This window comes from Haemaphysalis longicornis, unplaced genomic scaffold, assembly GCF_048455015.1.
Source record: "Haemaphysalis longicornis isolate Haplotype H1 unplaced genomic scaffold, Haemaphysalis longicornis Haplotype H1 scaffold_10, whole genome shotgun sequence".
NCBI classification, from domain to species: domain Eukaryota; kingdom Metazoa; phylum Arthropoda; class Arachnida; order Ixodida; family Ixodidae; genus Haemaphysalis; species Haemaphysalis longicornis.
The window spans coordinates 143,319,909-143,345,070 of NW_027526204.1; the positions used below are offsets into that span (position 1 = coordinate 143,319,909).

At 46.3% G+C, this 25,162-nt stretch overlaps 1 long non-coding RNA gene across 1 annotated transcript; it reads right to left on the reverse strand.

The window, feature by feature from the left end:
* Positions 1-5,125: 5,125 nt before the first annotated feature.
* LOC144157982 (uncharacterized) lies at positions 5,126-23,729 on the reverse strand. The gene is made up of 3 exons (XR_013319921.1): positions 23,582-23,729; positions 17,156-17,390; positions 5,126-5,300 (listed from the first exon to the last, which is right to left on the reverse strand). It is a non-coding gene; the product is annotated as an uncharacterized LOC144157982 (long non-coding RNA).
* Between the last annotated feature and the right edge of the window lie 1,433 nt (positions 23,730-25,162).

Genomic DNA, 25,162 nt, shown 5'->3' on the forward strand with positions numbered 1-25,162 from the left:
GCCTCAATGAACCACACGGTTAGAATAAGTACATTAAACGAACTGCAGCAGAAAGATCACACGCGCTCAGGAAACTACTTGATATGTATAGAACATTAGTTTTCATACAGCAGTAATATGTCAATAATATACAGCCTACAATCAAACCCGGGTATAAGCAACATGGTGATTCAACGCGATCTGTTCACTATACGAAGTACTTAGAATAACTGAACTTGCTTATAACAAAATTCAGTATCAAATTTGTTATAAACAATATGAATAGTTGATGGAAAACGCGATCACTATAGAAAGACCATGCCACTCATCATGAATAATAATTTACTCCAAAATAATTTTTTTAGGTTTGGTTACGTTCATTGTCCCATGTATCCAACAGTTTCTGCAAAGATAGGGGTGTCTGATATAGCAGAATAACATGGATTGAAGGCACTCCAATTGGTACATAACTGAGTTACAAAACAGAGCGGGAAATGGGACTACAGAAAGGGCAGACAGACACGGCGCGGACTAACAACTGGATTTATTGTCACTAAAAGGAAAATAAATCGGAACAAATAAACAACACGCGATATCGGACTCTAGGAAAGAAATAAAAACAACAAAAGTCTATCAAAGCACAAAAAATGTACACTCAATTTAATGAGGTGCACTACATTGCTCTAATATCATATTTGAAGCAGCTAGCTTGCCATGTATCAAAGCGCCCTTACTCCTCCTTATATCCTTGGCGAATCGGTACTTTTAGAAGTGAATTTGCCCTGTTTGCGGATACGTTCTTATCACTAGCCTAATCGCTACTTCGGGAGGAGCACTCCTAAATAAATTACTTATGTATGCCGAAATATATGCGTCTAACGCAAAAGTCTTAGAAGGCCACGGTGCAATTATTATAGGTCCACATTTATTCGTATGGAAAAAAGGAGCCGTGGTGTTGGGAATGCCTGCACGTTTCGCATTCCGGTGACCCTCGTTTCCATTCCAATCTAGACACATTGATTTGAAATATCTTTATTCAAAAGAAACGACAAAAAGAGGGAGGAAAGAAGGTGGCTATCCCAATTCCAGAATTCCAGTGGACTTCAACGCCGCTATGGCTCTCTCTACCAGCCATCGCTGTAAGGGAGGGTCATCGCTGCGCAGGTTGGCCGCCCAGTGCTCCCTTGACGTGTTGGCGAGTAGGTATACTGTTGGTGTGTACTGGCATGCCCATACTGTGTGGTACACATCCGCCCCGTCCCGGCAGTGCGGGTAAAAAGGAGAATATAGCGTGGGGTACCTGCCGTGTAGTATAGCCAGTGGGGGCAGTGCGTCTCTTTCTAATCTCCTGAGAGTGTGCTCTTCTTCTTTAGTGAGGCTACTGTCCGGGGTGGAAATTTTCCTCTGTTAAGTCTCAATATGGTTAAATATTCGATGAAGGTTACGCTTACCATGTCCGAAGACGGGGATTAGTACAAGGCGGCCAAGATAAGAAGGCCTCCGTCTGTGGAATCGGCGGCCTCGTTCCCCTTTTGACACGCCTGTACTGGCGTCCATATCATGAGTACAATTTCCGGTGGGTGTTTACGAAGAATTTGGTGAGTGATTTTGGAGATTGCCCTGTATGAAGTTTCTGCAGGCCTTTTGCGAATCAGTTAAAATTATTTCTCTGGGGTTGGAAGTGATGGTTGGGGCGATGACTGCTTCTTCCCCCTTAGTGGCGACTTTTGCCTTTAGGTAGCCCAATTTTCAGGTCTTCCATTCGGTGCCATAACTGCCGCTACCATCTTTGTCTTTTTAGGCCCAGCAGCGTCCAAATAAAGGGTGTTCCGGTTGCTGTTCCATAGTCGCCCCAGGGACTCAGCCCTGTCTTTTCTCGTCTCGGCGTTATGTATGGGGTGCATATTCCTCGATATCTGGCTGATTGTAATGTTTGCTCTCATGTCTAGAGGAAGATCTTTTAGCGGCTCTGGCTGCCCGCTGAACATGGTGATACCTAGTTGCTCCAACAGCAACTTTCCATTGGATGTTTGGCTTAGCCGCTATTAATTTGGGCTATCTTCTGAGCTTCCCACAGCTCCTCCATTGTGTTATGAACCCCGAGCTCCAGACGTCTGATGGTAGATGTGGAGTTTGGAATCCCCAGGGCCGTCTTGTACGCTTTTCTAATTTAAATGTTTAGTTTTTCTACCTCGCCATTGGTGAATGTGAGGTACGCCATCCCGCAGATGATACGTGATACAACAAAAGCTTGTACTAGGCGTGTAGCCTCCCGTTCACCAAACCCGTGGTGTTCATTCATGATTCTTCTTATCATCCTGGGGACTGGTTCTGTTGCTACCCCGATTATTTTTAATGTAGCCCCATTTCCCATTCCTTGTGGAATGTGTTGTCCCTGAATTCTGATACAGTTGGGTAGAGGGACCAGCTCGTCATTGATTTGAACTTCGAAGTGATCCCTTGTTTCTCTTCTGGGGCTCTAAGATTAGTAGAGTAGGCTTTTCCGAGGCTAATTGCAAATTCCTGCTTTTAGCATCGGCATCAACAACATTGGAAGCTCTTTGGAAGCTGTCCTCCACTTGTGCGCCGCTCCCTGTTCTGCACCATACCGTGATATAGTTTGCATATATGGCGTGACAAATTTCGGGAGTGCTGTCCAGTGCGGCGGGGCGATCTCTCATTGCCAAGTTGAAGAGAAGGGGAGGGAAAACCGCTCCTTGCGGAATACCCCTAGAACCTAGAGTTATCGGCCCCGATTTGATGTTTTCAAGGGATATAGTAGCTCGTGATGTTGTGAGAAAGCGTCTGATGTACCTGTAAGTCTTCTGCCCGTATGTCATGCCCGTTAGCCCCTGGAGTATACTGCTGTGCAGCACATTATCAAACGCCACCATTAAGTCGAGAGCTAGGATACACCTAGCCTGGACTCTGGTTGGCTTCTCGTAGAGATCTTTGTACACCCACAGCAGTATGTCTTGGGTAGACATGCGTGGCCAAAATCCGAATTGTGTGTTTGGCAATAACGAGTTATTCTCAATAAATTTAGTGATCCTCATGTTTATTATCCTCTCGAATATCTTCCCTAGACACGAGGTAAGTGATATTGGTCTCAGGTTTTCTAGCTTTAGTGCCATGTTGAGCTTCGGCATAAATCTGATTTCGGCTTTCTTCCAGGTCGGTGGTGTGATTCGCAGATCCGAATATTCCCGCTTACAGTGTTCCAAGAGTTGGGCGATCGTGTCCTCATCCTGGTCGAATAGTTGTCGAGCTGTAATAGAGCCCGGTCTAGGAGCTGCCATTTTTTTAATGAGTGTTAGTTCCGCTCTGAATTCTTCAGTGGTTATCAGTTTGTCTAGTTCCTCCTTCGGCTCACCTTCTTATTCGGGCTGATCTTCTGGGGAATCGGTACAGAGGTATTTGCCTGAGGAGCGCTTTATAACATACCTTTTCATCTGACCCTTCTGTTAGATGCATAAGTTTGAGGCTGTCTTTGTTGAGGCTGTCTTGCGTGGCCGTTCTTGTCCCTTTCGGGTATGTCAAGGCCCATAACAGCTTCCTAGTTATTCACACGCTTAATTTTCCTCTAATTTGATCGCAGAGTGCATTCCAGTTTTGTTTCCTTAGGCTGATGCAGTACCTCTCGGATTCTTGATTGAGCACTTCTATTCTCTTCTTCGACTTCTTATGTTCGTGTTTTTCCACCACCTAGCGAGGGTTGTTCTGGCTACCCATATATGCAGGAGAGGGGAATCTACGGCAGAGGTATCCTCCGTAGTATTTGCGATTTTAGTGTATGACTTCATCTCTTCAATTATGTTTCTCATCCATTCTTGGATGCGTCGTATAGAGATCACCTTATTAACTCTAATTTCTCTCCATTTGTCCCATTCAGTGCTTCTGGCTTCTCCAATTATTCTTTTGCATCGAATACTGTCAACACAAACTCCATAATTTTAATGCCAGAGCATTAGGGGACTACGTTGTTCGGAAATGTGGCCTCCACGACGGACAAAATAACCGACAGATGGTACACAAAATAGTCGACGGATAAAAAATGGCCGCATATCTTCTCCTTAGGTTACAAATGTCGACGAAAAACAATACTCGACTGGCGCCCCTGGCAAGTAAAAAACTCCCTTCCTTTTCCCGCTCACCTCTCATGCTTTTCCTCTCCATTCTCATTCCTTCCAAGATAACATGCTAGAGGTTTACTGAAGTCAATTTAAATTTACCATGTTTCAGTGCTCCAAGTCGGGTGTCTTGATACCAGCGACGCCGTACGGCGGAGACGCGCGTGGATTGAGGCATCCTACTACAACGTTTATAGAACCACCTTGACTTACTCCAAGAGAGTTCCAAGAGGTACGTGGATTTTATCTAGTGGAACTTTTCGTTGGTATTACCATTTGATTTTAAATGCCACGAGGGGTTAGCGCGGGAAACACACCCGAAAAGAAAGTATTTCGGGCCTAATAAGCTTTAGTTCATGGCCTAAGCAGCGCTAGTATTAAACCAAGAGTGTAAAACATGGTTATATTAGTCCTTTTTGGTAAGATCACATGTCATCACCTCGCTTCAAAGGGGAAACCAATAGGATTCATCATCATCATCATCACCGGTGGTTTTCTGCAGTTGATCAGTATTTCATTTGCTATCGCAAAAACCAAGCATACATGAATTGTTTAGTAAAGGAAAACTGCAAATGTTACTCATATATTGATTTGCTGCCTTATCCTTATATTTGCGGAATGTCTTGTTCTTGCTCAACAATGTTCACTAGTGTAAACATTGACACCGCACTTAGACGTTTACATTTGGCTGTGGGTATATCAGACTATTGCGCAAATCTTGTTTAACTTTGGCCGGGTGGCTGAATCGAGTCACAGACAGACAAACAGACATACAGACAGACCAAAATAATTGCGTTTTAGTAGCCCAAGACTATCGTCTCTAAAACGGTATCAATGGATACTCCGAATGACGCTATATTTCGTATGGAAACTGATGTGAACAAAGTAACTCATTGAGGTGAAAAAGAAAATTGGTAAATTGTTTTATTTTGCGGGATTCTATACACGGGATTCCAAAAGTTGAAATTGTTTTAATGATTGCAGTATTGTACCTACAAACCAGAGAAGAAGGAAAAACAGGCGCATAATTTCACTTTCTTGAGGACTGTCAATGCTTCGATGGAGGTGTGCATCTGCCGAGTGGAATTTTGTTAAACATGTCTTCCTGCAGCCTCTCTTCTTCATTTTCGGGCTGATACTTTGATGGTGGTGGCCGAGGTTGGGGAGTCTGATCGAGCACGCATTCAAACCCTGAAAAAAAAAGAAGAGGTCTTCCACAATGAATTCAGCAGAAATGAAGAGGCGCATGCCCGAAATTAGAAAGACAAGGAAGAAAATTAATTATAAAAATGTAGCTAATGATTAAGCTACTCCCTAGAGCAGTATTTTAGCGCAGTTGCTTGGCTGTTTGGATTGTTCAAAATTTATTGAGGCAAAGTATTTCAGACAGACATATATGTATGGCTACAGACCACTTTATTCTTCACAGGTTACTCCTTCAAGCAAAACTCCTTTTCCAGTACTTGTTTCTCATGAAGGAGGACTTGTGGTGGGAGAAATAGACGAATATAGTGTGTCCGACATGCTCAACCAATGCTCGGATCTCGAAGACAAGCTCTATGCTTGTCTTCGAGATCCGAATTTAACGAGGTGGTGACAGTCTTTAGAGGCATTGCAACAGAGATTAACGGCATATTCCCGCACACAGGAGTAGGAAATTTTTGTTAGCCTTAATATAAAGTCCCCCACTTCTAACACTGGTTCACAAGAACGGGAAGATAATGCGAGGCACGGGAAGGGCACTACGTCTTTGGTAAGCGCGTTAAGCGAGAAGTAGACAGCCACTATCAGAGAAGACGTGGCCCAACTTTGTGGAACACGGCTCGCCAACTTAATCAGACGTACCAAATACTTTGACGGTGATTGACCCACAAGCAACTAGAAAGCAACTACCTCGGCTCTCTTGTGATCTCTTCGAGGTGCAGAACTGCTGTTTCAGATGAGCTGTTTTTCTTGGTGGTGACCCGGTGGAGACCCGGTGCGAGGCAACACCAGAGTAGCGCGTGCCATCGTGTGCTCGATGATGACGCTATTGATGACTAAGAAATGTTTCATCAGCTGCTGCACCCAAAACAAGCCACCCGAGCAGAGGTTTAGTGCCGCCGACGCCAGAATCGAGGAGTGCGCCCCGCTGAAACAGCAGTTCTGCACCTCGCAGAGACCGCAATAGAGCCGCGGCAGTGGCGATCTATTTGTGTAATGGTCTTCCAGAAATGAGTCCTGTTCCTGCGCTGTTTTTACCTCAGCTATGTAAATACTGGCCCACCTACAATCTGTGTTGGTTTCAGAAATGCCCAGCGAAATCTCTTGTATGTCTAATTAAGTAGAAGAGTTGTGCGCCGCAAAGTGGGACAGCTGCTTGCTTGTAGTGACCGTCTAATTCTCGCATACTGCGCTCACAAAAGACGTAGAGCACTCCCTGCGCCTCCTTACTAACTGCCGATGTCAGTACTGGGGGATTTATATTGGGACAAACAGAGCCAACCTATTGCCTATTGTGTGCGAGAACATCCGGTTCCTCTCCATCGTGACGTTTCCCAAGATTGCCAGCATTTCGTGAAATACATTCATAGACCTCGTCATTGAGAACTAGGCAGTGGGTTCAGGAACCTGGACATATATTCGTCCATGTCTCCGATAACAAGGCCTCCTTCATGATATTCAAGGACTGGGAAAAGAGTGTATCTTGAAGAACGAATAATATGTGAAGAATAAAAGTGGTCTGCGACCTCCATGTATACCTCAAAATTTTTGCCTCAACGTATTTTGCACGGTCAAAACATCTATACTGCTGCGTTCAAATTCCGTGTCAGTCTGTATCGTAATAGACATCCATTTTTTTTTTTGTTTTTTGGGGTCGCAGACCCTCTTGTCAAACACGAAAATTTTAGATGCAGAGCATCTCATTCACTCGCCTTGTCCCTCCAGCGTCGTCGGCGTTGTCCGCCCCTCCCCCATTCTCCTCGCCGCGCCAGCTGCGCTCTCCGCCGCTCACCCCCTCTCCTCTCCGATAGCGAACGCTCTCTCGCGAGGGGCATTGGATTGGATTCGATTGGATTGGCTTGGATTGGATTAGATTGTCTTGGCTTGGCTTGGCTTGGCTTGGATTGGATTGAATTTGAATGGATTTGGATTGGATTGGATTAAAGTGGATTGTGTTGGATTGTGTTGCGTCATAGCCGCGGCACGTTGCGTCATAGCCGCGGCAGACGCGCTGGGGCCGGCGCATGTGCAGTACTCTCTCTTCCGCGGGTTCCTCTCCTTCGGGCGTGCTGCGCATATAACCGGTGTGCCGTTCTCCGGCGAAACAACATCCACGCTTGGCTCAAACACCTAGAGTCCACGCCGCTTTACAAGTACGCCAACGTCGTCGTCGACTGGGATCGGCTTACGCAGTCCCCTCAACGTTATGCGCGCTATAAAACGCGGTCCCTTCGCCGCTCCGCCAATGAGTCGCATCTACACAGGGGTTCCCGCGAGGGGAGGTGGGAGTTTTCTTTTGGTCTACTTGTCACCCGAATAAGTCGGAAAGCTCACATGCGTGCCTGCTGTCTTGTGACTCCTATGCCAAATGGCATTGGTCTGCCAAATGGCAAATGTCAAATGCCAAATGGCATCACTGGTGCCCTAACAGTGATGGCCATGCAGTCAGTGAACCAGAGATTAGTAGTGACCGACCGATGGCACGACCGGGTAACATGTTTTCCACAGGACCACACAGCTCTGAAAACGCGGGGATGAGCTATCTACCCTACCGGCCCTTGGGGACTTCGCCTATGAAACACCACTCGGCCATAATACAGAACGTTGTTGTCTGAGGGTGCAACAACCCCGGCGAGGTATTGACGTTCGCCTCAACGGGCGAATACTGGCTGTTTTTGCCATGGCGAGCATCTTCTTGGGGCCACATCAGAGTTGGAAATTCAGCCCTCAAGCGGCGGATAGTGACAGCCACTATGCCAATTGGAAGGAACACAATAAGCATTATGTAAACTAATGAGAGTAATACAACTCAACGTGTACGACGCCCCTTTGCATCCAGGACACCATACATAGAGACAACTTCACTACAGTCTCACCGCTCTCCACGTAGTACACGAAGGAAACCCCGAAGCGTTATGAGGAAGTACACAGCCTATTCTCAATTTTACTCAACGTTTGTATTTAACTGCGATTCAAAACTGCAGGCCAACAGAAGCCCCATGCATAGCTAATTGTCTAGTGTGCTACTTCACTGTGCATTAAAAAAAATAACATCCAATGTCTTGAAAGAATGCAACGTTTCCACTATTTGTGAATTTCAGTCTATTATATGATTTTCGTCAGAAAATTATGACATTAGACTTCAATATGTTAACGTTTAGTAAATAAATGCCTGGTGACGCTGGCAAGTATACCAATAAAATGGTTTCGCACAGAAGCATAATACTGAAGACTCGCTTGCCTCGTCCGCATAGATGACACAACGGGTTCTGTGTTCAACTTTGCAATGCCTTTCATATGGAGGTTAAATATTCATGGTTCTATTATACTACCCTCATATGCATCACTATACGTGGGTCTTGTAGCGGAATTGACGTTATTTTTCAGAACATACTCTTCAGAGGAACAATAAATATAATCTATTGAGAAACAGAGCTTAGCCTCTACTTTCACACTGATTTAGATTAGAAAGCAAAATGTTGCGGTTTGTACTGTAGAACGTTGGAATAAATATGTATGATTATAACTCAAGCTTTCTTACTGCTCGGGACTTGCTGTTCTTGGCTCAAAAACTTTTGCCTTTCTTTGACAACTTATTTTTACAAACTGTGATTTGTGCTCAATTCTGGAGCAGTGATTTCCTTGTTAATCATGTACCTGCAAGACCATTACGACACCATATGCGCTTCGATGTACCCAGATGCTTCACCTGATTTGGACACTTCGTTAGAAAATATTTTGTTCCCGCCACCTTCAATTCACTTCCTGATACCATATTTGCTGTGCAATCAAAACGATCTTTGAAATTATTTATCCGTGGTAACCTGTTTTGAAATGTGAAATGCTTCCTGTCCTAGGTGTTGGTTCAGTGTTATTATATTTTTGTTCTTGTTACCGGCAGGGATTACAGTGCACTGATGTATACGCCTTCTGTTTCTACCTCTGACTGCCAGGTACAGCCCGACAAGCCTTTCTGGCTTGGGTTGACCCGACAATAACTGTATTACCACTATGGATCAATAAACAAATTATTATTATTATTATTATTATTGTTATTCTTAAAATGCAACAGCTATCTATTTCAAACACTTGGTTCGAGCCACTCTACGGATAGTAGGTCCTCTAGAGAAGTGTTATTCTAATCGTTGATTGTCCGTGGGTAGAAGTAAAATTTGAACGAATCGGTCAGAGCAAAAACAAAATGGGGTGAGAGATAAACCGTGTGAATGACGACTTCGCCGTGTTGATAGAGGGGTTACGAGGCGTAAGGGGTCCGACCGAGCTTGCTGTTTGTAATAGAGTAAATTTAAGGCGAATAAACTTTAGCCGTGATTCTAAGGTTACAACTTCATGTTTTTTATTGCTTCGGTAAGAGACATTTTTGCCACATAATGAATAAATGAAGCGCACCGCACGTCGCTGAATTTTTCAACTGAGTTAGTGTTCTTTTTTGTAGCGAAAGCTAGAGTACGCTACCTCCGGAAGTCTTCGCGGAGTGACCAGTTTTGACCTTGAGAGCTAGAGGTCAAACTACACCCTCTTCTGCAAGGGCCCGGATTGGAGAAGCGCTCGATGGCGGGGAGAAATAGGCGAGGTGGGAACGGAGAAGCGTGCGGGACTTGTGCCGCCACCTGGCGGAGGAAGGCGACAACGCCACCGCCCCAGCGATAAGTGCGCGCAACGAAGGAAGGCGACGTGCGCGCAGAGCCGTGTGCGATGGAGTACGACGAGCATCCAGCTGTGGTCGCTCGTACAGCGGCGACCATTTAACAATGCCGTGAGGCGAAAAAGCGAAAGCACGCTATTGTTGCGTCTAGCTTCACTACCTTCAAGTCTTACGCGTTACTGTGAGCGCCTTTCGTTTTCTGTATGTGGGTCTTAGAAAACGCGCGCGTATGCCATTTTAAAGCAGATGAGTGTGTTGCGCCATAGCCTCCTGTATAACCGACTATTATACAGGAGGCTATGGTTCTGCGCTAGAAGCTTGACCTGTGGCGGAGCTTCTCTAAGTTTATGCCTCAAAAGGCACAATTTGCGAAAAGCGGACGAAGCGACATTAGCAATGTGCGTATTCCAGTTTAGGGTGTTTGTTAACGTTATCCCAAACAAACTATATTCTTTAACTTCAATTAAGGGCTGCTTTGCAACAGAATATTGAGGCAAGAGTAGCTTTTTTTGTTTGAAATGCGAAGAAAGACTGATTTGTCCTAAATAAGTCTCATACCCCATTTATTACACCATGCAAGAACATTGGCAAGTTTTGTATTTAGAGTGAATTGATTATCTTGGGATTGACTATTAGAAAAAAGCATGCTATCGCCAGGAAAGAGGCGGATTTGAACTAAGTCATTAATATTGACCATAATATTTCCGCGCAGCATGCATTGGATTTGTTTATGTTATTGCTTTTACCGCCCGGCTGCGCCGGGCTGGGTTATCTGTGTACCCAGTGAAGCGCATGTTCCATTCTTTCTTTCATATGCCGCACGGATTATCATTTGATAGGTATAACGTCTCCCACTAGCCTAGAATAGTCTTCTTTCATTTACGCTGTTCTCGATGTAACTCGACGGTTCGAGAAACACACGCGCCCAAAGATAAATGTTCTCAGAGCAGATGCCGGGGCATTCGATTCACCGACACTCGCCTGCGCACGTCACTTTATTGACTGCTGCTTCGCCACCTGTGTATTCCTTGAGTTGTTAAGGGAGCGCAAGTTCTCTCCAATAAACTTGTTTTTCCTTCAAGACAACTGCGTGGCCTTTGGCTACGTGAGAATGTACTTGAAATAAATAAAAAAAGCTACGGCCCTGGTACACTCCGCTACGGGATTCCAGAACTGAAATGAAGAGGGTCGCAATATCGCCCATTTACGTCAACATATTTTCTACGGTCCCTTAGATATCTAAAGAAATGAAGAACGGAACTAATTGAGTAACGGTAGAAAGCCCTTTTCTGAAACCATGCTGAAATGGTGATAAGAAGTGATGTGCATCAAGAAAGTAATGTATGTTGCAATTATATGTTGCTGCATTTCACACCAGGAGGAAGCCAAAAAAAATCGGTCGATGGTTCGAAATAGGTTGAGGGTCGCCCTTTTTTAATATCTGCAAAATACGGCCCACTTTCCAGTCTATTAGCAGGGAGGCTGATTTGATGGAACATTTATATATCACCACTAGAAACTTGGACAGGGGTTCGGCGTAGCGCCGCAAAAACGCATTTAGTATGCAATCAGGACAAGGTGGAGGTTTTACTTAAAGTCGCAGGAGCAAACTGAGGACACCATTCTTGGATATAAAGTTTACGTATGGAGTTAAAAAGCGGATTCCGGTGATTTAGTGGCAAGAGGAATTTAAAAAAACACTGCGCAGGTATTGCTTAAAGGAGCCATGAAGACAAAATACAAGTTGGGTTTATTATAAAGACTGCTTAGTTCCGATAACAATAATACGAATATCATCGCGATCGTCGAACAAATAACGGAGATATGAAAGAAAACTTGTGAAGCAGTCGCGACCCCCTAGCCAATTTCCCGCAACTTTTCTGTGACGTCACGGAACCTTGTTTGTGCGATTGGCGGCCGCCTAACTGACATGTCGCGACGACACATGACTGGACGTCTGTAATGGGGCCTCTAGTTCCATTTGACCGCCTCACTTGAATGCTAACGTGTAGCTAACGCACTGAAAATTATGTTTCATTGTTGGCCCGTGTGACGTCATTCTTGCTCATAACACGTCACTGTGGCGCAAAATTTGAAAGTTTTTATATACTTCTTGCTTTTTTTCGTTAAAAAAGCATCTTTTGTGGCTGCAATGGAGCTGACTGAGATACTGAATCCTAGTTCTTTCAAATTAAACAAAGTTGTATTTTCTCTTCATGGCTCCTTGAAGTCATGTGCAGTAGCGTCCGCAGTCACAATGACAAGGTCGTCCAGTGAAACTTGATTTATAGTGGGCTTACGCTCTCTAACAAAGTCCCAAAACTTCTGATGATTCTAAAGTGAAGTGTTAAAGTGAAAGACTTTAGCTTACTCAATGGCTTCTGAAATGGAGACTCGAACTCCGGACATAATGCCAGGGGAGGAACCTTTTTTCCTGAGCCGTTTGGCTTTTTGTTTAAAGTGTATAATTGACCTAGTATATGGCGTCCGATTTACAGGTTTTTTGGAAGAAATAAATTTTTAAATGCAATAAAAAAGGTTTGCTGAAATATATCTCACAACAGAGTAACGTCATTTGCATAAAAATCCCAAATTGTGTTCGAGATTATCTACCATGCTAGTGTCCTCAGCGTGCGAAAAATCTCCAACAGTTTTTCGAGCCTGCGCTGGTTTCGCCGATCTGTCCGGCACCGAAAAAAAACCGTGAAACATTTTATGGTCAAAAATACCAGTCTGTACAAGTATATCGTACGCAGTGACCGTGCGGGGAGTAAAAGCAAGGTCAAGTAAAGAGCATGAGGAGGTATTTAAACGAGTAGGGTGTTGAACAACTTGGGTAAGATTGTGGCAAAGTACAATATGGGGCAGCCCACTAGAACCTACAGGATCGGTCTGAGAAAAAACAATTTGCTCCAATTGATCCCGGGATAATTAAAGTAGCCTGCAATAATTACTTTTTCATTCACATATGCTAGAATATGCGCTTGTAAAATCACCAAACAATCAGTTGCTGCGTTTCGTGCTCTGTAACCTGTGTACGGGACAAAATAACAACCAAATATTGAGTGCCTGAGGCACACACTTTCATTGTCCACCAACTTCAGGGAAGCGGGTGGCTTGAATGGTACTTTTAATTAGGAGGGCAGCTCCGCCACCTCTAGTGGAGCTGTTCTTTCGAAAAAAAAACTTGCAAGAAGGAACCAAGTATTTATCACGAATTTCACCATTTGGCCCAATTACAATGTACTGATTAAAGGTTAAGAGAAGTGCTTCAAGTTGGTCCCTTTTGTTAACAATGCTACGAGCGTTACTGTTGACAATTCTAAGCTGTTTTTGGGTAGCAGTTTAAGACTCGCTATGTTGGCCTCCTGGGACCGTGCTATCGGCACTGTTCCTTAATAGCTCTAATTCACTTCGAAAGCTTTTTAATATTTCATGCGGGTTCGTCACATCATTCCAAAAAAACTGATCATCGTCAACACGCAACTTGTCATGTACCAAAAAAGTGCGGGAAGATCCACCTTGTGGAGGTGGTTGAGGAGCGAAGCGTTTTATAGACCATCTATGACGGGTGACTACGGCCAGGTGGCGTTAATCACACGTTACACTGTGCCTCTAACACGTTCCTTACTATTTCACTTCAACACAAAGTTCTGAAGGCCTGTGATCGGTGTGATACACACTCACACTCACCGCAGTTGTATTGTTCGGGAACGTTAAGTGAATGCACGTTCCACGGATGATAGCCGGCTGTTTGGTATCGGTGCTGCACACGAGTCCAAACTTTTCGAGGAAGAAGTGTACAAAGCACTGCCGCGCACCCTGCCGCTACACTTGCCGTGGGTGGAGTGCGCAGTGGCGCGAGAGGTCGCTTGAGGCTATCACGTGCCATTCAGTGAGAACCCAGGGGTAAACCCGCAGCGGTACACCGTCTGCCTCCCCTTTCTCCGTGTGCCCTCGTAGCTCAATTGGTAAGACAACAGGCTCTCGATACGTTTCTCTATTCGGTGCAGGTTCGATTCGAGGCCGTGCGACTCATTTTTTTATTAGTGGGAGTTTTGTTGGAGTTTTACAGACGCCGATGGTCGCGACAGATCCCTTGGTTCGTAGAGGTACAAAGCGTCGCTTTAAAAGCCTTCTTAGCCTTTGTTTTATCGGCTTTCACGCAATCCCAAAGTAACTTCTGCCGCATTGTTGTTTGTTCTGAGCAATCATTCTGGACGTTCCATTCAGTGCCCCTTAGTTTGCTACAATTTTCTAATCCTGCTTGTTTCTCGGCAAAGTCTTGAAAATACAAGATAACCGGGCGTTTAGGTCCGGGTTTGCCAAGTCTGTAAATTCTGACGACAGATTTTTGCACACCTAGTTTGACTTTAAAAAATTTCGAAATACCTTTTCGTTAAGTTCTAGGTCGGTTTCACGAGCTTCCTCGGAGATACCAAAAACGATTAAATTGGAACACCTTCCTCGATCCTCAGATTATGTTAGTTTCCTGGCCTGAAAGAAAATCAATTTTTGTACAGTTTCGGGAGGTTTTCAATGTCATTCAACCCAGCTGTTTTTGCGCTTAGTTCCGCCACATGTTTTTCCATTTCAGTAAACCTTCTTGTAATGTCAGTAATTGCATTCTTCTAATTTTGTTTTTAAGGCTTGATACTTCCCTATGTCGAAGGTTTTGCCCTTCGAAAAGTTCAGCCAACACTTCCTCGGCAGTAGGACCGGAATTCAGTTCCACGTCACCACATAATATGATTCAAGAACACAAAAAGAATCGTCGGCAGTCTCATACTTCCGTGCTACCAAACAATGAATAATTTTTTGTCTGCTAAAATATCTAGAACTTATGGAGCTGCAATATTTATGAACAGATGTTGCTGTAGACAACGCATTTGTTAAATCCAGCAAACTAACTATCTCCGACTTGTTTCTTAGCCAATATTTTTCTTTAGCGTCTTCTTGTTCGGGCGTGGACACGCACTGATGTTAGTTTTCGAGGTGCTCAATGAAGCCGCTGTTGTTTTCGAATGGCGCCGTGTCTTGCTAACGTCGTACCGAAATACTCTTGGGATGATCACCCAGCGAAGGCATCTACAGTACCGAACGGCGGACGACCTTTGAAGGCGACCGTGATGCCCCTGCTTGACCTTCTGAACACCTCGGCCGGAACCATCATGGATCAGTTGCCTTCAGAAACCGAGGCTGCCTTGGCTCAAAATGGGATGAGTCTGAGTGACTACCCTAGCCTCCATGAACGCATTGGGGCGTTGTGCACAGAGCTGAAGCAAAGAAATTGGGACATCAAGCCTTACTTGTCGGCATTGGACATGTAGTGCCTGCGATTTGATCTAAATGTGGTGTTCTATTAACTAAGACGTTGTAGTCGCAAAATAGTGGTGCCGAAATCACGTAGGATGAGATTAAAACAGTACGTACTCCAGCGGTCGTGTCCAATGCTTGAAAACAATTGCAATTACGTTATCATGCATACACTATGACTGGAGCCTACTGGAGGTCAACTTCACTGCAAGCTAAGAGTTCAACTAGCGAGAGCTTGATGTTGTTCATTCGGTTCGACATGAGTGAAGTGTTCAACACGCCACAGACACGAGTCGGGTCTCACAGTTATTTTGAGCACGGATGCAATAAATGAAAAGGTTTCCGCCACTGGCGGTCGTCTTAACTACGAATCCAGCCAACTACGCAAGACTGGCGGTCGTCTTAACTACGAATCCAGCCAACTACGCAAGACCGATCGCGATATTGAACCCTTGCTGACGGGCGGCTAAGCTGAGCAAGAGTTTGTGTACATTTTTGGGCTTTGTGAAACCATCGTTACTTGGCAATCCCTCTTAAAGTAACCAATGCTGTTTCCACGAACGCAACCTTATGCCGCTTGTCTCAGATATGTGGTACTCGCGTCACAGCTACTTGCGCTTACTGACAAACGAAACATTATTTGACGCAGTGACACATCAGAGGCCAATACGCCATTCCAAGCCTCAAGTAGCTGTGTGACTACATCCAACTGTAGCGAGGACTGCAGCAACGACACCGGCATTCCTAAAACAGCACTTACTGCTACCATCCCACCTGAATCGGATGCGGGAGATATACTTGTGGAGGAGAGTCCACATCCTAATATTGAACCTGATCTCATTGTACTGACCTACACTGACACGGCCGAAACTCAGTTCCAAAGCGAAGTTAAGAGCGCACTGAATCCCGGTATTTCTAGTTGAGGCTTACCCATCCATTTTTAAAGTAGCCACTCTGGACGGAAAGAACCCTTAGCGAAATCGAATCTACACTTTTCTTCTGACAGCAAGAAAAGTTGAGGGAACTGCGCAGAAGAAGAAGACTACCCACTGACCATTGGTTGGATAGCGACAACCGAGCCGGGTGTGCAGACATTATTGATAACGAAGTGCTTTCAAAACAGTTTAAATGTGCTTCTCACTTGAATTGATTCTCATCGACGGATGAATTAAATAAGGGAAGGCCGATAAACCGGATACGGAGAAAGAAAGAACACAAGACCTAAAAACCACATTTACTATGATCTACAGCGTAGCCTGCAAAAAGTTTCAACGCCGACACGCGAACGTGAACGACACATTTGCGCCGCAAAAGCCGTACCTCATTGACACCGGGCTGATCGCCGCGACCGGAACAACATCCACTTCCGCGTGGAAAAGGGTGTAAATGGCGACAACCACAGAAATGCTTTTCCTACACTTAACCATACTTACTGTTGGCCCCAATCGACTGGAAAAGGACCATGCAGGAAACCCTACCGCTTGTGGAAGTAGAACGGAAACAACAAATGCAACAACAATCCCCCAGGCGTTCCCTCTTTTATGTTTTTTGAACCACGGGAGGAGATTTAAGAACTTTTTTTGCCGCGGCGACACAGACATCACAAATATTGGTGTAGACGAGGATGACAGAAAACGGCGGCAGCCAGAGGACCCGTTCAGTATGTAACCTTACGGAAATACAGTCCCTTTCCCATCGCGAAGGCGTTGTAGTCGCGACACTTGGTTTTGCACATTTGCATAAAAGCCATAATTGTTCCCGAAGCAACTTTTGGAGAACAGCATTGCCCAGCTTGATAAAGACGCTTCACCAAATCCTGAACGGAACTGTGGAGAAACAATTCCTGTTAGTAGAACCTTACCTTCGCCACATGGGCAGTATCTAAGATATGGTGGCGTATAAATCGAAGACCTTTCTTCTAATTTTCTGCAGTAAGGAATTGGCACCTCGGGAAGTTCATTCGTGGTTAGCAGCGAGCAGGATTCATGGGCGTATCCAAGAGTGCTGCACACTGTTCCCTCGAAATAGTCATAAAGCACACAGCACAATCCGACGCCGCATTCTTCGTTATTATCGCATGATTCACCAAAGTTCTTCTGTAAGCAAAAAGAGATAGCGCGCTTCTGCCTTAGTCGGAACTTTGCATTTCCAATTGCTGAAAACTTTCACATTGCTGTACATAATTCAGTACCGTCGACACAATGGCAGCGCCGCAATGCTCAGGAAGTACATTTTTTACGAGCAGTGTGTGCTCTGGTGGCGGGGACGTATACCTTTGGCCCCCCAAGGGGCTCCGATTTCTTATAAACGACAATCTTTTTTGGGCATCCTGAACCAGAAAATGTCTGTCTGTCTGTTCGTCTGTCTGCCCTCGATTCAGCCGTGCGGCCTAAAGATAAAATAATTCTTGAACGCGACGTCTATATAGACAACACATTTCGAAACTACTACAGTAAACGCTCATTAATTCTAACCACAAGGGGTTGCCGTCTCAGTTCGAAATAATGAAAGGGAACAATAACTACAGCACTCGGAAGGTGGGAATCAGTAGGGCATGTCAATACTTTGACGCTTGAAAATGCCCGTGATTGCGGCCTGCCTCTTGTCCCTGAAGGCGACTCAGGGTATTTTTTCTCCAAGGAATGTACCGGGTAGCCTCTTATCCACCTATTTGAACACCGAAGAAGAGACGGGCGGAATTCCATGGTTCCAGCCATGACGTCATAACGGACGGGCGCACTGTGCTTCGTTCTTGTCCTCCTTGGCGTCGTTGGCAGCGACAGGTTCGGTGCTTCTGACCTGATATACGCTGCCCTCATCTATAAGCGCACCACACACACCACTGCGTCCTTGTCAAGTAGTTCACAATGAATCCGTCTTCCAAAACGCCCGTTATGTGTGATATAGATTGACTTTACACCATTGTAACTTTCCCGTTCTACACAGCGTCGTGTGTGAGCACATGGTGCGTTTCTCTGGCCGAGTGCCAAACGGCAAGGCGCTTGTGCGGTGGCATTCGTTTTAAAAAGAGTTACAGCGCGAATATAACCCAGGACGCAGATAGACGACGAGACGAGCGCTATCGCTTCGTGTGTTGTTGTTTATATTCGCGCTGTAGCTATTTTTAAAAGTAATTACCAAGTCACCCAACAGTACATCTTGGTGGCATTTAGTTCAAAGGAGCCGTGGTGTAACCTACTCGTGCTTGAATTAACCGGCTTCTTTTTACATAAGCTTCTATGGAGCCTTGGTCTGACCAAATCGTACAGTTCGAATTATCCATAAATTCGAATTAGTGATGTTCGAATTAACGAGATTTCACTGTACTAATGTACTAAATCAGGCGGCAATGTTCATAATCGGTGACATTGTTGAGCAAGATGAAAAAAGTTGGCATATTTGAGGCAAAACGTCAATATATAAGTACTACTTGCAATGCCAATTCATAAAATTGCATGGCTCGTCGATTTTCGCGCTAGGATTTAAAAAAAAATACGCATTGAAAACAACGTTTTCGTCCAAAAATACAAAAACGCCCTCGTTGCGGCAGTACAAGAAGTCCGAAAGTAAGAAAATGTTCCAGTAGACGGAGCGCGAGCCGTGGAAGGCGTGAAAATTGAATTCAATTGAACAAACCTCCTCCGTGTTTATCGCAGGTGCAGCAAGTGCGAGGGAACGAGCGTGAGAGGGGGGGTGGGCGAGACAAAAAAAATTTCACCGTCTTCCCGTAGGGGAACCCTGAGTAGTATGCGAAGCAGCCATGGGGTCGACTCAAGTCGACTGCGTTTAGGTTGTCCGCAGACATCATACTCACCTCGTCTATGATCACGCATTTCACGTTGCGGAAGGCCACGCGGAAGGTGTTCAACTCGCTGGCGCTGAGGCCTCCGTTCTTGTTGGGCCCGGTGGTCTTCCGAGAGAGCTTGAAAGCCTTTCCGGTGCTCGCGCAGATGACGAACGCGTTGCAGGTGGTGGTGTTGCCGGTGTTGCTGTACCGGTTGTAGAGGTCCATGGCAAGCCGGAGGACGAACGTCTTGCCGCAACCGGCCGGTCCGGTGAAGAAAACCCGTAACGCAGGTGCTGATGGCGTCGTCTGGCGGTGGATGATCTCGCGCAGTAGCTCATGTTCCGCGATTGTCATCCTCATCCAGTTGTTGTAGTCGTCCCGGTTCATGATGTCCTGGCGCTTGCGCACGGCCACGCACGGACTCGCGTGTTTGATAAGGCGCACCAAGTCTTGTCTCGGGATGAGGTCGGCGTTTTCTTGTTCCGGGTGGACGATCACGGCAGGAGGAGGTGCTGCTTCTTCGTCTTGTTCTTCTTCTTATTGTGCCCTCTTCGCGTCGTTGTCCGGGACGCTGACACTGGCGTTTACGCTGGCGTTGCACGTGGCGTTACCGGCGGTGTTGCCCGTGGCACTCATCGCGGCGTTGCGGGAGGAGATTCTCCTACGGGAAGATGACGACAGTGGTTGAACGCGAAGCTATCTCGTGACGGATTCTTTGGTTGGCAAATCCCTAGGGGCATCCTGCCACAATCATCATCAGCGGTGACTGGCCAGGCATACGCAGTGGGGGTGTGGACGCCGCACGCCGGAGGGAGGGACATAGCCCCGACCATAAGATGCTTCGCATCTAAAAAGGCATTTATAGATTGCAGGGGGGGTCGAAGACTATCATATTTTGACAGAATTTGCTCCCATATGAGCAGATATGCGGCCAAGTTTTCTTTTAGAAGCAGCGCCTGAAAAAAGGGCTGCTATGAATTTCTAACGAACAGCGGCGACACCACCACCCCCCCCCCCTCTCCCCTCGCTTGGCTCCTCTATGGTGAATTCAAAATCTGGTAGATATAGCTAAATGGCAAGCTCCGAGATCTCAAGCAAAGGTCAACTTTAACGAAACATTGTGCGCATCTTTGTGTGTTCTCTACTCTAAAACCCCTCATGTATACAGAATTTCTCAAAATGAACGCAAGCTCAGGATGCCGCACCACATATAGTACGAGCGCGCTGTTCCACCCGTTCATGACGACGCTTGTGAGGAGAACACAAGCGTGGTAGCCCATAAGCAAAATTTTAAATCATTCACCAGCAGTATTTTTTTAGAGCGAGCGATTTTTTTTAATATTATGATAGCGTCAACCTGTGGGCAGGTCAGAACCTTACATGGCAGAAAGCCGCGAAACAAGTCAGGGTAGATCGCATGCGCAGGCCGATCTTGCCAGTTCAACCGTTGTCTGCTAGGCTGTTCCTGTAAGCACAACACAGCCATCGTCCACTTCTAATCAGCTGTGTATATTCACTGATGTGAGCAAGGCGAACGCAAAGACAGTCTCCTTTAACTACCTGCTTGTCTGCCAACCTTTGCAAAGGCGGCCGTCGTCTGTAAGGTTGCCACAGATGAAATACGGATATGTTTTATCTGTAAATGCTACCTGTCAGGGTACCTTGCTTCGCGCGTTCCTAGCTCTGGGAGTATACACTTAACATTTGCTCACGGAAACACCTCAACCGCGTGTTAGGACATATCAGAATACGCGAAAAGTAAAACAAACAAACCACTCATCAAGACGAACCATCCCGTCAAAACAGCATCGTCGTCGTGTTCGGGAGAAAGCACTGGCGCAGATGTTCGAACTGACCGTTACCGGTTCTTTGAGGAACTAAAGTAAACTATCAGCTTTTACCCAGCGTTAACAAAGTGCGCTTGCAAGGGCTTTCCAGCATGCCGACCGCACGTCGAGTAAAGCGTCAACAGTTAGGCTTGTGAGCGCAAATGAATAACAACCGTAATTACTTACATGGGGCTATATGACACCTCGCTTCTCACCTCGTAGTCTTCCAGAACAAACGTAAAGGCGAAACATCGGCCCCAATAGCCCCGCTTCAGTCGCATGCCATCACCGACTCGAATTCAAAAAAAAAAAAAAAAAAACTCGTTACCGGCTCCGCTGTTCTCACCCGTGTATACAGTTTATGAGTATCTTCCCGTCTAATGAAATAAGACTACTAAACCTCAATTCAAAGTAAACATAACGCACAAGTTGTTTACACGACTAATAATTTATACACTAATCAACAGTAGTTATTCCTCTTGCGTTTCAGAAAAGTACTTTGAGGCAGAGAGAGGGAAACACGTTTTATTCCAGGCCAGGCTTAGTACGGACGGTGGAGCTGCGGAAGCACAGCTTTATAGGCCCGAGCCCTGTCGACCAGGGCGCACTGGGACGAAGCGTCCGAGTGCGCGAGGGCAGACAGCCAGGAGTCGGGGGGGGTTGGTTAGGGGAAGAGAAAGCAGGGTGGGGCAGTGGCAGATGGCGTGGGTGTGTCTTCGTAGTCCCCGCAGTGGGGACAAGTGGGAGTGGGAAAGAGAAATGGCGATATGTGGGTGAGAATTGATCGAGTGGGGAGGGAATGGGTTTGGATCTGTCTCCAGAGGGATGATTCCACGGGGGATAACGAGGGGTGAGGGGGTGGAAGGGTGGTGCTTGAAAGCCTGTGATGGAGGGTGACTTCACGGAAGGTGAGCAGTGGCTCTGGTGAGGAGGGGGATGTGAAGCGAGGAGGGGGCTCTGCTGAGGGGTCCGGTGTATCAAAGCTCGGGCCGCCTCGTGTGCCTTCTCCGCGCCGTCAAAGCCCATATGGCCAGGAGTTCACAAAAGGGAGATGGTGCGGTCAGGAGGGGGGTGGGAGCATAGAATTTTGTGGGCGAGGGGCGAAATGATGCGCCTGCAGAAATGTCTAACGGCGGCTTAGTCGAGCCGAGCTCGAAAATCATGCATCCTTAATGCATGAGCGCCTCAATGGGGGCTGAACCCGCTATTTGGCGGCTGGTATATACACCAACGCCAGTGTCCCCTGTACCGTATATTATCATAAAACTATAGGAAGATTACAGCCTTGCACCGTGCATGCAATGCACCAACAAGGCACCTAGGGTGACACCAGTGAAGCTATTGTAACTAGACATATTTATGACCCATAAGCCAACGCGGGACTCGGCTTCCTGGCACGGTTGGCTATTTATGATCTCAAATTAATGCACTTTTCAAATCGTTTTTCTTGGTCGTGACACAGAACTTGTAGAGCAAAACGCATTTCTAAATGAATGCACAATCTGCACATCTCTGTTTAATGAACTTTTATCTCAGCACGGTATCATTGCGAGTACGGGTATCCGAAAACAGCTTGAATTTGCGTATGCAATAAACCTATTAGCATCCTCGATTAACCGCACCGGTGCGCACCGGTGTGCACCGGGGCGCCTTTTCATCCTCGATAAACCGCACCCGTGCGCACCATCTGTTCTCGATAAACTGGGGCGCCCCGTCGCGGGGCAGTTTTTGGTTGCCCCCTCGCGCACCGTGAGAGTTGACGGTGCGACGGAGTGCAATCCCGAGATGCATCGCGGACGACGCCGGCGAAGTGGCTTCATCCGCCGTCTGCTGCAGCGTCGGCGCATCGGTACAGTGAATTGTAGCAACGGTACACTCGTGTGAAGGCGGAACGGGCTGTATATTGTTGCTGACAAGCATGAATTTCTTGCGAATTAATCAGACAGCGATGCGAAGGACTCATAACGGGTGTTAATAAGGGCCGGAGATTGAAAATGAGGACGCGAACTTCGTGTACTGCAAAGAAGGTTCAATGCATGGCCAGCCAGTTAGAGCTTTGCATTCGTTTTGTTCGATTGAATTACACGAACAGTTACGGGAGTGCATAGACCACGAAGACCTACATGCTTTGCTGTGGCGGAAGGGCGGAACATAACAGGCACTCGCGTTATGGCTTTCAGAACGAAGATGAGAAGCAGCTTGTAGGCAGCTATTCAGTGGAAGCCGTGAAGTGAGTTGTCGCGCATGTGTGACGGATATGGCTTGCGTGTACATATAATCATCAGATTTCAATAAATATCACTTTGTAGTGACGCTGTGTCATATTACGCTGCTTTTTAGCCACTTGTGAACGTTTTGATGAGTTGCTTTCACAGCCTAAGAGATGGCGCTAGGGTAGAACCGCTCAGTTTGTCCTCGATCAATGCACCGTGCCGGTGCGCACCATCGTTGGGCACCGTGCACCGCGCCGGTTTTGGGGGCAACCCCGGTGCGTGTTTATCGAGGATGCTATAAGTTAACATTTGTATGTGTTGCCTGTTTTCTTCCTGCCTCCATCACGATACAGAAATTCCGGGTTGGAACTACAATTACTTATATGCTATTTCCGCAACGTAGAGTAGAACGCGTGCATATCCATGCCTGTAGATATCAAAAATCTTACTGCGCTTACCGATTCGAAAGCTGTGGCTGAAGATTCGTCACAAAAAGGGGACAGAAGCAGAAACGCTGCTGGGAACATGAGCATACGGATGCCATGCATCGTTATGAGGTCCCTGGGATGGAAACTAATAGTACAATAGTCTTACGCTTGGGAAAGGGTACCACAAAACAAAACGTATAGTTATAGCTTCGGAGCAATTAGATTTCTTCTTTGTTTTTGGAAAGTGTCAAAGATCAAATATGATGCGGATTTGGCATCGTTTCCGTGCTTCCAACATCTGTCGAAAAATATGTGGCATATTTTCTTTCGGGCCCTGCGCCAGTACACCTGCTAGTTTTGACACGTGTCAATATTTTAGTGCTGCGAGAAAATAGCCATTGTTTTCCACATGATCTCCCAAACAGGACATAATAGAAAACAATGTGTCGTTTTCTTTTCCTTTTGGCGGGTGCCGTTTTCTGCAACAACACATGCAAGTATCCAACGAGTCAACAGTGCACACCAGCCAACCATCTAATGCGAGTGATAGAAGAAACTGTGGATATGTATCACACTGGAAAGAAAACATGGAACTATATTCTTCATTTCCATTTTGTATTCTAGGAAGCCGTACAGGCACGCTGAACAATTAATAGTAAAGAGCTTAACGGGTGTGCAAAGAGTGGAATGAACCTCGGCCTGTCTCCAAGGAATGGCGTCTTTGAATTCCAAGTTTTATATGTTTGAACAATCAATCTTCTATAATATTGCACTATTTCTCGCATTTCTTGAAATTTTCCGGACGCTATTTTTATCCCTTGAATTTCAGGCGCCGACATTCATTCGTTGCGTACGTGGATTGTTTTAATGTCCAGTTTCAGTAAGAATCAGCGATGGCAAGTAACATCTGTAGGAACCCACTTTGCTAATCTACGCTCGGATACGTGTTTGTGTTTACGTGCGAGTGTGGAAGCAGCGCGAGCGGTGTATCTACAGGATCGCGCCCACGAGGGAGCATTGCGCGATGACTACTGCGCAGAACTATGCGCGGTGGCCCGAAGAATATGTACATTGTCCGGGCAGTATTTATACTGACCAGGGGCTCCCTTATTTCAGAGACAGCTGCTGGCGATTGCACCGGACATCACACCCGCGGAGCACGAGCCACGGACGGCACCCTGCGGTAATTCTGCCTTCTGTAAAGACACCCGGGACTTGGGAGGTCATCTGTGACACGGGTCTACCGCCAGACGGGCTGGGTCGTGGGAGACGCTGTGGACGGTGCCTGTCCTCACGCATGGGTTCCTAACGAGAGCACCGGTGGCCGCAGCTGAAAGTAGCCAGCGTCCGCCGTGGACGAGCTGTTGTCGTTACTCGGGAAGGATCACCCGGTCTTCGAAGACCGTTCCTGGCACCGGTGTTCAACCGGCAGGATTCAATTGTTGCAAGGGGGATGTTAAGGAAAGAGGAGACAGGCAGCGGGGTTCGGTGTCATGGCTAAGAGGAAGGGGGTTCTGCGCTTTAATGACAGGATTATGTACACGATGATGATAATGATGTTGACTGCGCTTACTCCAGCGGGGGATTCAAGATCCTCCCGTGGCCGCAACA